The following is a 12,411-nucleotide window of genomic DNA, read 5'->3' on the forward strand; positions in this document are numbered from 1 at the left end:
TCATTTTTACATTTTTTTTTTTACACCCCCTTCCTTCTTCATCCACTGGTATCTTCTGATCCTTAACCCTGTCTCCCCTTCCAGCTCCTTCCAGACTCTTGGTCATGATCTTCCACTCACACTGGGTTTTCTTTTGGGTCTTGAATTGACCAAACGGACTCCCCCCGCCACCCGCCCACCCCGAACCTCTGGGCTGGCTGTCCTCTCTGCCTGGGACACCTGTGCTTCCCGACTCAAAGTGGCTCCTTGCTGCCTTTTAGCTCAGGGATCACCTTTGTGGACGTGGCCTTCCTGACCGCGTCGGAGACCCCGTGATCCTCCACCCTGGTCACCATCAGCTACGGCACGTAGCCCGACCCGTGCTTAGGGCCTGTCCCCTGCCCCTGGCTGGCGCACGCGTCCCGAGAGCACAGAGCCCGCGTCTGCTCCCTTCACCGCTGCTCCCGGGGCCAGCAGTTCTGCTTGGCACATACTAGGAGCTCAATAAATACTTGTTGAGTACGTAGGCTTGCTCCCCTCAAACAGCCATTAAACGATATGGCAAAATGCAAAGGCTGATCCGACTCCAGAGGCTCCGCTCTCCCCAACCTATTAGCTGCTTCTCATTGTTAAGCCTTGATAAGGATTTTAGCCAGAAGGTCGTAAAAGAGCGGTTCATAATTAGAAAGCTATAAATCCAGGTTTTATGAGAGAGGAATAAACAACGCCGGCAAAGGAGGAGAAACATCTGTTGCTGATTATATCATATAAAATAAGATTTATGACATAAAGTCTGGACACATACTTCATTTTACCTAATCATTCCTCCTTAAAATTTGTGTAGGAATTAATGGGTTTTTCTTTTTCAGCTAAAATTCTGTTTTAAAAGCATCAGGGAACTTGTGATTTAAATGCAGCCTGAAGCAAATCGTTTTGCACAGCAAATGATGTTGCCTTAATTTACATTTTATAAGCTGAATTTTCTGCACTACAGTTCAGGTTTTTTTTGTTTTTTTTTTTAATGAGTTCTACAATGATGCAATTTCCATCGCTGGTTGAGCCGGTGAGCGAGGCTCTGCTTGTGGTTTACAGACTCGCTTCCAACGTGGTCACATAGGTGTCTCGTGCTGGATACACAAGCGTATCCTTTGAGACTCAATTAAGCTCAGGGCTGGTGCTTCACGATATAAAGATGTAAAGTCTTGCCACACAGACTCCAGATGTGGCCTCGCCGGGGTCTCCGTTCCGGGACATATTTCCCTGATTCTCTTGCACCTTCTGCACCCTTCCTTCCACTGTCCCGTCGTCTTGGAGTTTGAGGGCTCACCGAGGAGCCGAAAAGGAAGAAACGACTTCCTTTTTTTTTTTTTTTTTAAAGATTTTATTTACTTATTCCTGAGAGACACGGAGAGAGGCAGAGACACAGGCAGAGGGAGAAGCAGGCTCCCTGCGGGCAGCCTGACACGGGACTCGATCCCGGGACTCGATCCTGGGACTCCGGGGTCACGGCCTGGGTGGAAGGCAGATGCTCAACCACTGAGCCACCTGGGCGGCCCCAAGGAAGAAACCACTTTCACCCACTTACACATGGAAAGCTATTTTTTCCCCTGGACTCACAAAGAAACAGCAACTGTGCTAAGGCACCAGGGTTCCAGCCCCGGCCTGCAGTGTGCAGATGCTAGGACAGTGCACCCTTGGACCCCCTGGGCCCTCTGGGCCTCCTGGGCCTCCTGAGCCCCCAGGGCCTCCTGGACCCCCTTGGAACCCCTGGGCCTCCTGGACCCCCTGGACCCCGCCCCCCGGGCCTCCTGGACCCCCTGGACCCCCCCCCAGGCCTCCTGGACCCCCTTGTACCCCCCTGGGCCTCCTGGACCCCCTTGGACCCCCTGGGCCTCCTGGAGCCCCTTGGACCCCCTGGGCCTCCTGGACCCCCTTGGACCCCCTGGGCCTCCTGGACCCCCTTGGACCCCCTGGGCCTCCTGGACCCCCTTGGACCCCCTGGGCCTCCTGGACCCACTGGATCCCCTGGGCCTCCTGGGCCTCCTGGAAAGCCACAGCTGGGAGGTGTGACCCAGGTTCAGGTGGCACATCATTGTGGGTAAAGCACCAATTAATAAGGTGCACCGGCCATTCTGGCTAATGAGCCGACGCTAGCATTCAGGGGTCCTCACTCGGGACCCACCCTGGGAACAACAAGGAGCAGAGGCGGGCCATGCAGACAGTGTGGCTGACGCCAGGAAGCCAGGTGTCCTCCGTGGGCGGGGAGACCCTCTGGGAGGGACAGGGCCTCCTGAGGTTGGAGGGGACAGCCGTGAGGCCGCGGCCAGGACTGCCCAGTGCATGGGAGTCAGTGTGGCCCCAGGTCACGGTGGCAGATCGAGGGGCAGCAACACTTCCTGGGTACCTGCAGCCCTGGGCCCGGCGTCACTGGGTCGGAGGATGCACCTGCTCCGGACGAAGCCGGACCCCAGAGCGGTCCCGGGGCCTCCGCCACTCACCTGTCCCGGCCGCTGATCCCTCTCGGTGAGAACATGCAGGCCGCCACCCCGACGGCTCGGCCGCAGCCTCCTGCCCCGCGCCTCACCCCTGCGCCGTCAGCCACCACCCTGGGCCTCACTGACGCTGGGCCCGGGTCACGGGGTCAGCACCCCCCACCCCAGGTCCCGGGGCAGAGGGCCTCAGCGCCCCTGGGCAGCACCTGTGCCACCCAGGGCCTTGCAGCCACCCCCGCCACCTCCCAGGGCCCCTCTCCTGCTCCTCCGTGGTTTCCAGCCCTGCCTGCGCATCCCTGCCACCTCCTGACCCTGCTGGCCACTCCTCCCCCTCCTCCCCCCTCCTGCGCCTCCCCCCTTCCACTCCTCCCCCACTCAGGCCTCTCTTACCTGCTCCTCTCCCCTCCCCACTCTTCCCCCTCCTCCCCCTCTCCTCCCCCTCCTGCCCCCTCCCTGCTCCCCCCTCCCCCCTCCCCGCTCCCCCTTCCCTGCTCCCCTCCTCTTCCCGAGGCTGCCCACCCTGCCCCACCACCGGCTCTCCGGCAGGTGCACCTGCCGCTCTCTGGTTGGGGCCCAGCTCGGATCCCAGGCGCCCACCCGGCAGCGCTTGCCGCCTCATCCCGTGTCCCAGGTATATCCGTAGGGTGGCGGTAGGTGATTCGGTCACCGGGGAAGCGGCTCCCGGGTATTGAAGCCCCCAGTGTCTCCTGCAGAGACCCTAACCTGCTCACCATGTTCTCGGGCGTTACTGAGTCCCTGGGGCAGGGCCCCCCAGAGCAGTGCCTGAGATTCGCCGATTCTCGCTGCCCCGCTGGCTGACTTAAGCCTTTCCCACAGGACGGCAGTCTGCAGAGACAGTCTCAGCTTCAAATGCTCCTCCCCGCAGGGCAGCTGAGGCGGCAAAAGGCAGCATATTCCAAGATGCTGACATCTGGGGCCTCGGGGGCTCAGGGTTGGAGCGCCTGCCCTCGGGTGTGACCCCGGGGTCCCGGGATCGAGTCCCGCCTCGGGCTCCCCACAGGGAGCCTGCTTCTCCCTCGGCCTGGGTCTCTGCCTCCCTCTGGGTCTCTCATTAATAAATAACATCTTAAAAAAAAAAAAAGCCTTTAAGATACTGACACCTCACCTGGGCCTGTTGTTACTTGCACTTTTTAGCAAATCACTAACCTTTCTGGGTTGCAGTTTTCCCATCTGTAAAATGAGGAGATCGGGGCCAGAGGATCCCTCAAGCAGCCACTAGCCCATAATAATCATAATTATTCAGCATTCCTCCGCGAAATATTTAGAAATGAGTATTCTTTGCCTCCATGAGGCCAGAGCTACTTGTTCCCACACAAAGCTGTGGTGCCTTTAAGAAAATTACGGTAGCGATGCTGCGGAAATGGCCCGGGGGCTGCCTTTCCATTAGGAGTGAGCAAGGCCTGGAGCGGGGCCTGGGGCCGGGGCCTGCCCCCTGCTCCTCAGCCCCCTGCTTGCAAGTTCCCTGCTCTCTCGGGGCTAATTATTTGCAAAATGGGAATAGGAAGGAGCGAGGGCACGTTTGCACTAAGCATTATAAGCTGTTTTGACATCCCAAAAGCCATGAAAAAATATAGAAAATGTGGGAAATAGATATTAGGGGGAAAAAGTCACCTGGCACTTGATCCTTATAGTTCAATTACGAGTCATTACAAGTTTGGTCTTTCTCTTCTCTTCATTTGCGCGACTTAGCCAATAACTACGTCAGTCTGTATCGTTTTTCGTTGTTGTTGTTGTTTTGTTTGTTGTCCTTTTGACTGAATTTGCCATAAACTTTTGCAGGCTGCCTCATGCTCTTGGTAAGCATCCCATGTACTGATGCATCTTCTCACTCCATGGCATGCTGGTCTATTTCTGAACGCTAAAGATCATTTTTTCTTTCATTATGTGTAAACATAAGGCCGCGCTGCACCCTCGTGCGTGGTTAGATAGACGTGCATCTTTCTTTCTTTCTTTCTTTCTTTCTTTCTTTCTTTCTTTCTTTCTTTCTTTCTTTTTTTTTTTTTTACGTGCGTGTTTCTAAGGGACTAGAGTCTCAAGAATAAACTCTCTAGAGCGAAATCCCCGCTTTGGAGGGTTTCATCATCTTCGCAGCTCCCGGGACCTGTTGTCCGGTGGCTTCCAAAAGGGCTGCGCTCACTCGCGGTGCCGTCGGCAGTTACCCATTTTGCTGCATCTCAACCAGATTAGTTAGCATCACTTCAGCGTTGTGTGGATTTAACAGGCAAGACGGTGCCAAGTGGTTTCAGGCTGCATGCCTCTGGTCAACCGAGGACGCCAATTGTTTTTCCATATCTTTCTTTACTCTCTCCTCCTCACAGGACGGGGGGATCTCGGGGACCCACCAGCGCAGCCTTCTAACATCTTGGGGCACCTCCGGGAAGGCGGACGGACAGCACGACGGAGCAGACAGCTGACCACGCGGAGATGCAGGGAATAGCGTCAGCGTTTGCTGGGTGGAAGCGGAGGAAAAATCCGAGCGGGTGACCGAGGAATTCCCACGGAGGGCGCCAGGGTGGCTCCCTGGGTCAAGCTCATGATTTCAGGCTCCTGAGACGGAGGAGCCCGCGCGGGCCTCCGTGCTGGGTGCGGGGCCTGCTTGGGAGTCTCTCCCCCGCCCCTCTGCCCGGCAGGTGTGCGCTCTCTGCCTCTCAAAAACAAAACAAAAATCCCAAAAAAGGATTCCGGGGAAACTCAGAGGGGCTCCCCCTGTTCTGTGAGGTTTGGGCAGCCCCACGGATGTGCCATGGGAGCAGGGCGGTCGCCGTCTCTTCCGTGATGGGAGCAGACAAGAGTTCATCCGTGAGCTCCAGGGAGGACGCTTGTCCACGTGGGCGGAGCCCCGCGCCCTCGCGTTTCCCTGCATCTTAGAGCAAAGTCCCTCACCACAGCCGGCCCAGCCGAGAGGCCAGTACAACCCCACGACCCCCGAGCGCCCCGTCTTACCAGCGCCAGCTCCCCGCTGCCCTTCAACACACTTACTTCAGTTTCTCCCAGGTCTCTTCGCCAAACTTCTCCGTCACCAGGGACTGCAGGCAGGTGTTGATGAAGCCGTACTGGAACGGGGGGGGGGGGGGGGGGATGAGGTGTGAGGCCCCCAGGCGCCACCCCGAACCCCACTTTTGGGAGAAGCGCAAAGACGGCTGCCGGGGGAAGTGAATCAGACTTTCCCCCCTTCCCCGTGGGTTGACCCGCTTGCTGGTCCCGCTCTTTCCCGCCGTAGAGAAGAGCCCCGTCCCCGGAGAAAACCCGGGAGCGAGGTTTGAGGTCAGGCGAGAATTAGAGGAGGAGGCTCCTCACCAAGGTCCCCGAACGGGCATCAGGGCCCAGGCATTAGAACAAGGCGCTCCAGCCCTGGCGGGGGCAGAGGGGGACCAGGTGGGCCACGGCACCTCGGTCACCGCAAGAGGCCGGGAGAGGACGGTGCCCTCCTCAGAGAGGCGAGGCAGGAGTGGTGCTTGGGGGAGTCAAGGAGGGGACCCAAGGATCGCCCCTGCCCTTCCTGCCTCCCCTTCGCACCCCAACTCTCTTTAAATAACAAGGGCTCCTGCAGCCTCTGCCTGGCGGTGCCAAGGTGAGGGGGCCCTGAGCGCCCCTTCTGGGGGCACAGCCTGCGCCCTGGCCTGTTCCCCACCCCGGTCTGGCCTGGCCGGCCTGCCCCCGACACCACCGGCTCCCAGCCCGTTGCTCCCACGTCTGTCTGTCCGCTTACCTGTCCCCCCCCCATTGCTCAGCTTCATCTGTACGTGAACCCGCGGGGCAGTGGAGCAGCTGCTCGTGGGAAGGAGGGACGCGTGTGGGAGCCTGGAGGCTTGTGAGCAGCTGCCCAGAGGTGACCCGAGGGCAGCTGCTGCTCGGCGCCCTGCTGGCCCCCTGGGGTGCGGGGCACAGGGTCACGAGCCCGGGAGCTGCATGGGCTCAGGGTCTGTGGGAGGCCCTGAGCCCGGCTGTCCATGGATGTGCTTCCCGGACACACAGGGCAGCGAGGGCCGCCCCGGGCTGGTCCCCACGGGGTCGGGCTGACATGCTGGCCCCCCCCCACACACTGCGGCTCGGGGGACTTCTCCCCCAGGCACAGCCCTGGTCCACGGGGGGGCACAGGGGACACGGGGGGGACATGGGAGGCACGGGGGGCGCGGGGGGGGGCACAGGGGGCACAGGGGTACGGGAGGATGCGCAGGGGTGGAGGGCTGGGGGATGTGCAGGGGAGGGGTACAGGGGGCACGGGGGGGGCTGCAGGAGGAAGGGGGCACAGGGGGATGTGCAGGGGAGGAGCACAGGGGGCACGGGGAGGTCACAGGGGGGTGGGGACATGCTGGCGGCCGCTCTCGGTCCCTGGCCCTTGGGGCTTCTGACCCTGCGCTGACCTCAGCTCTGAGCTCCGAGCCCCCGGGCTGCCCCGGGCGACACCGTCCTTAGGTCCTTGGCACCCCCCCCCCACCTGGGACCCTCAGCAAGGCCCGTCCATCCTCGACTGCTGTGCCTGGAGGATGTGGTGAGACCAGCGCAGCAGGGAGCTAAGGACTGAATGTCACTGTGGGAATCACCACAAGCGTAGCCCACGCTGGGGAGGGGGCACTTTCCTCAGATAATGTGCATTTGGGAAGAGGCGCTGTCCCGCGGAAGCTGGATGGAGGGGAGGACAGGAGGGGACGGAAGGGAGGATGGAGAGAATGGAGGGGAGGACAGAGGGGACGGAGGGGACGGGAGGGGGGGACAGAGGGGGCGATGGGGGATGGGGGGATGGAGGGAAGGATGAAGGAGGGGACAGGAGGGGAGGACAGAGGGGATGGAGGAGAGGACAGAGGGGTCGGCAGGGGAGGATGGAGGGGATGGGAGGGGAGGACGGATGGGAGGGGGGACAGAGGGGACAGGAGGAGGGGATGGGTGGGGAGAACAGAGGGGGCGATGGGGGATGGGGGATGGAGGGAAGGATGAAGGAGGGGAAGGGAGGGGATGGCAGAGGGGACATTGGGAGGGGAGGACAGAGGGGATGGAGGAGAGGACAGAGGGGACAGCAGGGGAGGACGGACGGGATGGCAGGGGAGGACGGAGGGGGCAGAGGGGACGGGAGGGGGGACAGATGGGGGAATGGGGGTAGGGGGACAGAGGGGATGGGAGGGGGGGACAGAGGGGATGGAGGGGAGGACGGAGGGGACAGAGGGGAGGACAGACGGGCCGGGCCCTCACCATGTTGCTGCAGAGGCAGGAGGCTCCAAGCTCCCGACGCGCAGTCACCAGGGTCAGCACTGCCGCCCCAGCGTCGCCCAAGGGCCACCCTTGTAGCACCGGGGGGTCCCCAGGGAACCCGGAGCTGCCTGGTCTTGCCACCGGGAGCCGACTGTCGTGTCCCCAGTCGCCCGGGGAGTAAACAGTAGAGTCGCCCCCAGCCCGCGGGGACCCTGCCACCGCCCCGCATGACTGCTCGAGGCCCAGCCTGGGTCTGAGCTCGTCCCGAGGGCCAGCAGGACACGGCGCCGGCACCTGCCCAGGGGCGGCTCGTGGGCTCACGCCATCCCTGGGCCTGCCTTGGCTCCCGGCCTGCTGCCCTTCGGAGACATGCTTTGCCCGGGAGGTGGCACCCAGTCCTCCCAGCGGCCCCGGGAGGTGGCACCCAGTCCTGAGCCTCGACTTCATGGAGCCCTGCGGCCACCTGAGCGCTGCCCCCCACCCCGGGGAGCACTCGGCAGAGTCCGGGGGCTGGGCCTGCGCTGTGACCCGGGGGTGCCCCGCGGCACCCTGGGGGCCTGGGCCGCACCCTCGGGTGCCACTGGGGACTTGCTGCGGTGCTGCCTGGCTTTGAGGCTGCCCTAGAGAGATCCTTTGGGCTCTTTTCTAATTAAGCGTCCTCGGAGGTGCCCCAGGAGGGCCTGGAACCCGACCCCGCGCTCCCAGGGCGCCCCGGGGCCTCGGCCTCACCCGCCCCGCCTTCAGGCTCCGCGTTCTCCAGGCTCTGCGCCCTCCGTGGGGGGCTCGGGGGTGACAACCGGTCACCAGGCACGTCCGAGCCACGTCGCCCACAGCAACTCCCAGGGCTGGGCCGGCTCCGCTGTCAAAACAAGTCAGTGCAGTGAGGCTCACGGGGCCAGGGACCCCGAGGCGCCCTGATCGCGTGGCCTGGGCCACCTGCAGGCCTGGGGTGGGGCCTCCCCTGACTGAGAGCCGGGCACCGCCTACCCTCCTGAGGCACCGGCACCCTCGGCCCTGCCTCCAACACATGCGGCCGAGCTGCTAACGGCGCGGAAGGTCCCCCCACCCCATGGGCGAGGCTCCCGGGGTGACTGGACCCACAGGCCTTCCAGGCCCCTGCCCTCCCCCCCTCAGGACACCAGCCGTCCCCGACCTGGACGTGGTCTGGAAAACCAGACAATTGCATGTTTCCCAGGCGCATGGGCAGCGGAGTGAAGAACTTTCCACATGTGGAGACTCCCTTCCCTCTCCCGGGACCAAGGGACCAGGGGCACACCCCCCCGCCTGTGACCGTGACCGCTGTCCTCGGGGCCACTCCTGGGGCTTCACACATGGGTGTGTGAGCTTGCACAAGTGTCCACACCCACAGGGCTCAGAGCCGACCCCCCCCCCGCCCCCTGGTAAGCAGAGCGACCCTCCCCGTGGTCACAGGAAGCTCACGTGTGCCTCCCTGGCCGGCGCCGCGGCCCTGACGACTGTTGTCCCGTCTCCACAGGCCCTTGGCCTTCACAAGGTCACAGAGGGTCACGCGGTGCGTCCTTTTCTGGCCTCACTTTTAAGCCGTGTTCGGTGCATCAGGCGGCCGTGGGGCCGTGAACGCCTGCTCGCATGCACCGTGGGCGGCCCGGGAGGGCCCGGGAGGACGCCACCGTGTCCTGTGGTCCCTACCCTGTGTCCGCAGTGTCACGGGCCCGGTGCTCGGCGCCCGGCACGGGACGGGACAGAGACCGCCCATGGTCCTGCACATCCTGGAAGCGCAGGGGCACCCCGACACCCCCCGAAGCTTACGGCGGCGTGTCAGGGAACGTGTTCCCAGGACGGCGGGTCTACCTGGGCGGCGCACCAGGGGAAACTGAGGCCGGCTGGTGGTCACCTGGCTGCACGAGGGGCTGGGACGCAGCCGAGAGGAACCCACAGGGCGCACACCCAGAGGCCCCCCTCCACTCTCCCCATGCCTCGACTTCCCCTGGGGCCGTGCCTCACTGAGGGAACGCCCGAGGCGGATGCCCACCGGGCCCTCCAGGCTCCTGCAGGGTAGGCTTTCCTCGCCCTGATGGCCTCGATACTACCCCCTGTGCGTGTGCATGCGTGTGCGTGTGTGTACGTGTGTGTGTGTGCATGCGTGTGCACCACAACTTCCTGTCCTCCACCGCGGACACCTAGGTTGTCTCCAGCCTGGGCGTCGGATGCCGAGTGAGCTCGGTGCACCAGCTACGGTTTCCAGTCCGGGTTTCCGGGGCCGACGGTTATGTTCCCAGACGGAGAACTGCCAGCCGGCTTGGAAGCTCTACTCTTAATTCTCTGAGGCTCCTCCAGCCTCGCTGCTCTTCCACGGGAGCCGCTCCCACTCACGACCTCCCCGACGATCGCAAGGGCCCCGCTCTCCGCGTCCACGCCCGCAGGCGTCGCTTCTCATCTTTTCGGTAGGGGCCATCCTAACAGAAGTGAGGTGAAACTTCACTGTGGTTTTAATTTGCATTTCCTGCTGCTTAGCGATGCTCTGCATCCCTTCGTGTACCTCTTGGGCTCTTGTATATTTTCTTTGGCAAAATGTCTATTCAGATCCTTTACCAATTTTCAAATTGGGTTTAGAGTTATTATTTATTTATGGATTGTTTTTTGGGCGTAAGACAGTTATTATTTACGCTATTGAGTTGTATGAATTCCCTATATATTTTGGATTTTAACCCTTTATCAGATGTATGACTTGCGAATATTTTTCCCCATTCCATAAATTGTCTTTTCCCTTGGCTGATGGCTTCTTCTGCTATGTAGAAGCTCTTTAGCTTGATGTAGTGCTATTGTTCATTTTTTATTTTGTCGCTTGTGCTTTACGCATCATATCTAAAAAATGTTGTTACCAAGACCCACATCAAGGAGATTTATCCCTATGTTTTCTTCTAGGAATTTCATGTTTTCAGGTCTTACCCTTAAGTGTTTAATCCATTTGAGTAAACTTTATAGGTAGCGAAAGATGTGGGTCTGGTTTTCTTCCTTTACCTCCAATTATCTCAGCACCATTTATGGAAGAGACTGTGTTTTCTCTATTAAATACTCTTGGCTCTCTTGTCAAATACTAGTTGACTACGTATGTTTGGGTTAATTTCTGGGCTCTTGATTCTGTTTCATTGGTCTGTTTGTTTTTAGGCCAATGCCATGCTGTTTTGATGATTATAGCCTTAGAGCTTGGTGTCAGGAAATGTGTTGCCTCCTGTTTTGTTCTTCTTTCTCAGGATTTCTTTGCTTATTTGGCATCTTTGGTGGCTCCATATAAATTTTAGGAGTCTCTTTTCTTTTCTGCACAAAAATGCCATTGGAATCTTGAGAAGGAGTTCATTGAATCTATAGATGGCTTTTGGTAGTATTGACAGTTCAGCAATATTAATTCTTCCAGTCCCTGAACACAGGAAATCTTTCCATTTATTTATGTCTTCTGAGATTTCTTTCATCAATGTCTTATACTTTTCTTTTTTTATGTGTGTGTGTCTTATACTCTCCAGAGTAGAGATCTTTCACATCCTTAAATGTACTGCTCTATATTCTATTATTTTTTGGTGCTATTGTAAGTGGAATAGATTTATTTCCTTTTCAGGGAATTCATTGTTAGTGTATAGAAATGCTACTGATTTTTGTGGGTTAGTTTTGTATCCTACAACTTTACTGAATTCATTGATCAAATCTAGTGGGTTTTTTGGTTGAGTCTTTAGAATTTTCTTCATATAAACTATCATCTGCAAAAAGACACGATTTTACTTCTTCCTTTCCAGTTCTAATATCTTTTATTTCTTCTTTTTAATGCTTTTCCAACACTTACTTTATTTACTTATTTTTACCTGTTATTTCTTGTTCTTGCCTGATTGCAACTAGCTATGACTTCCAGTACTATGTTGAATAAGAGTGGTGAGAGTGGGCATCCCTGTCTTGTTCCTGATTTTAAAGGAAGAGTTCAGCTTTTTACCATTGAGCATGTCGTGAGTTGCTGGCTTTCCTACCTGGCCTTTATTGTGTTGAGATATGTTTCTTCTGCACCTAATTTGTACAGTGTTTATCATGAATGGATGTTGAATTCTGTCCAATGCTTTTCCTAGGTCCATTGAGATGATTATATGATTCTTCTCTTTCTGTGGATGTGATGTATCACACTCCTTGATTTGCATGTGTTGAACCATCCTTGCAGTCCAGGGATCAATCCCACTTGGTCATGGTGAATTATCCTCTTTATGTGTCGCTGAATTCAGTTTGCCAGTGGTGTCCTCTTGGGGTTCTGGTATCAGAATGATGCTGGCCTCATAAAATGAGTTTGAGTGGGTTCCCTCCTCTTCGATATTTTAGAGGAGTTTGAAAATGATTGTTGTTAATTCTGTAAATATTTGGTAAATATTTGCTACCAAAAACCAGTGAAGACTGGTTTTCCTCCATTAGGAGAATTTTTATTACTGATTTAATCTTACTAGTAACTGGTCTATTCATATTTTCTATTTCTTCCTTTATTTTAATTCTAGTCTTTTCTTTCTTCAGTCTTAATAAATTGTATATTTCTTTTTTTTAAATATTTTATTTATTTATTCATAGAGACACAGAGAGAGAGAGAAAGAAAGAGAGAGAGAGAAGCAGAGACACAGGCAGAGGGAGAAGCAGGCTCCATGCAGGGAGCCCTATGTGGGACTCGATCCTGGGTCTCCAGGATCACGCCCTGGGCTGCAGGCAGCACCAAACCACTGTGCCACTGAGG

Source organism: Canis aureus, chromosome 17, assembly GCF_053574225.1.
Source record: "Canis aureus isolate CA01 chromosome 17, VMU_Caureus_v.1.0, whole genome shotgun sequence".
NCBI classification, from domain to species: domain Eukaryota; kingdom Metazoa; phylum Chordata; class Mammalia; order Carnivora; family Canidae; genus Canis; species Canis aureus.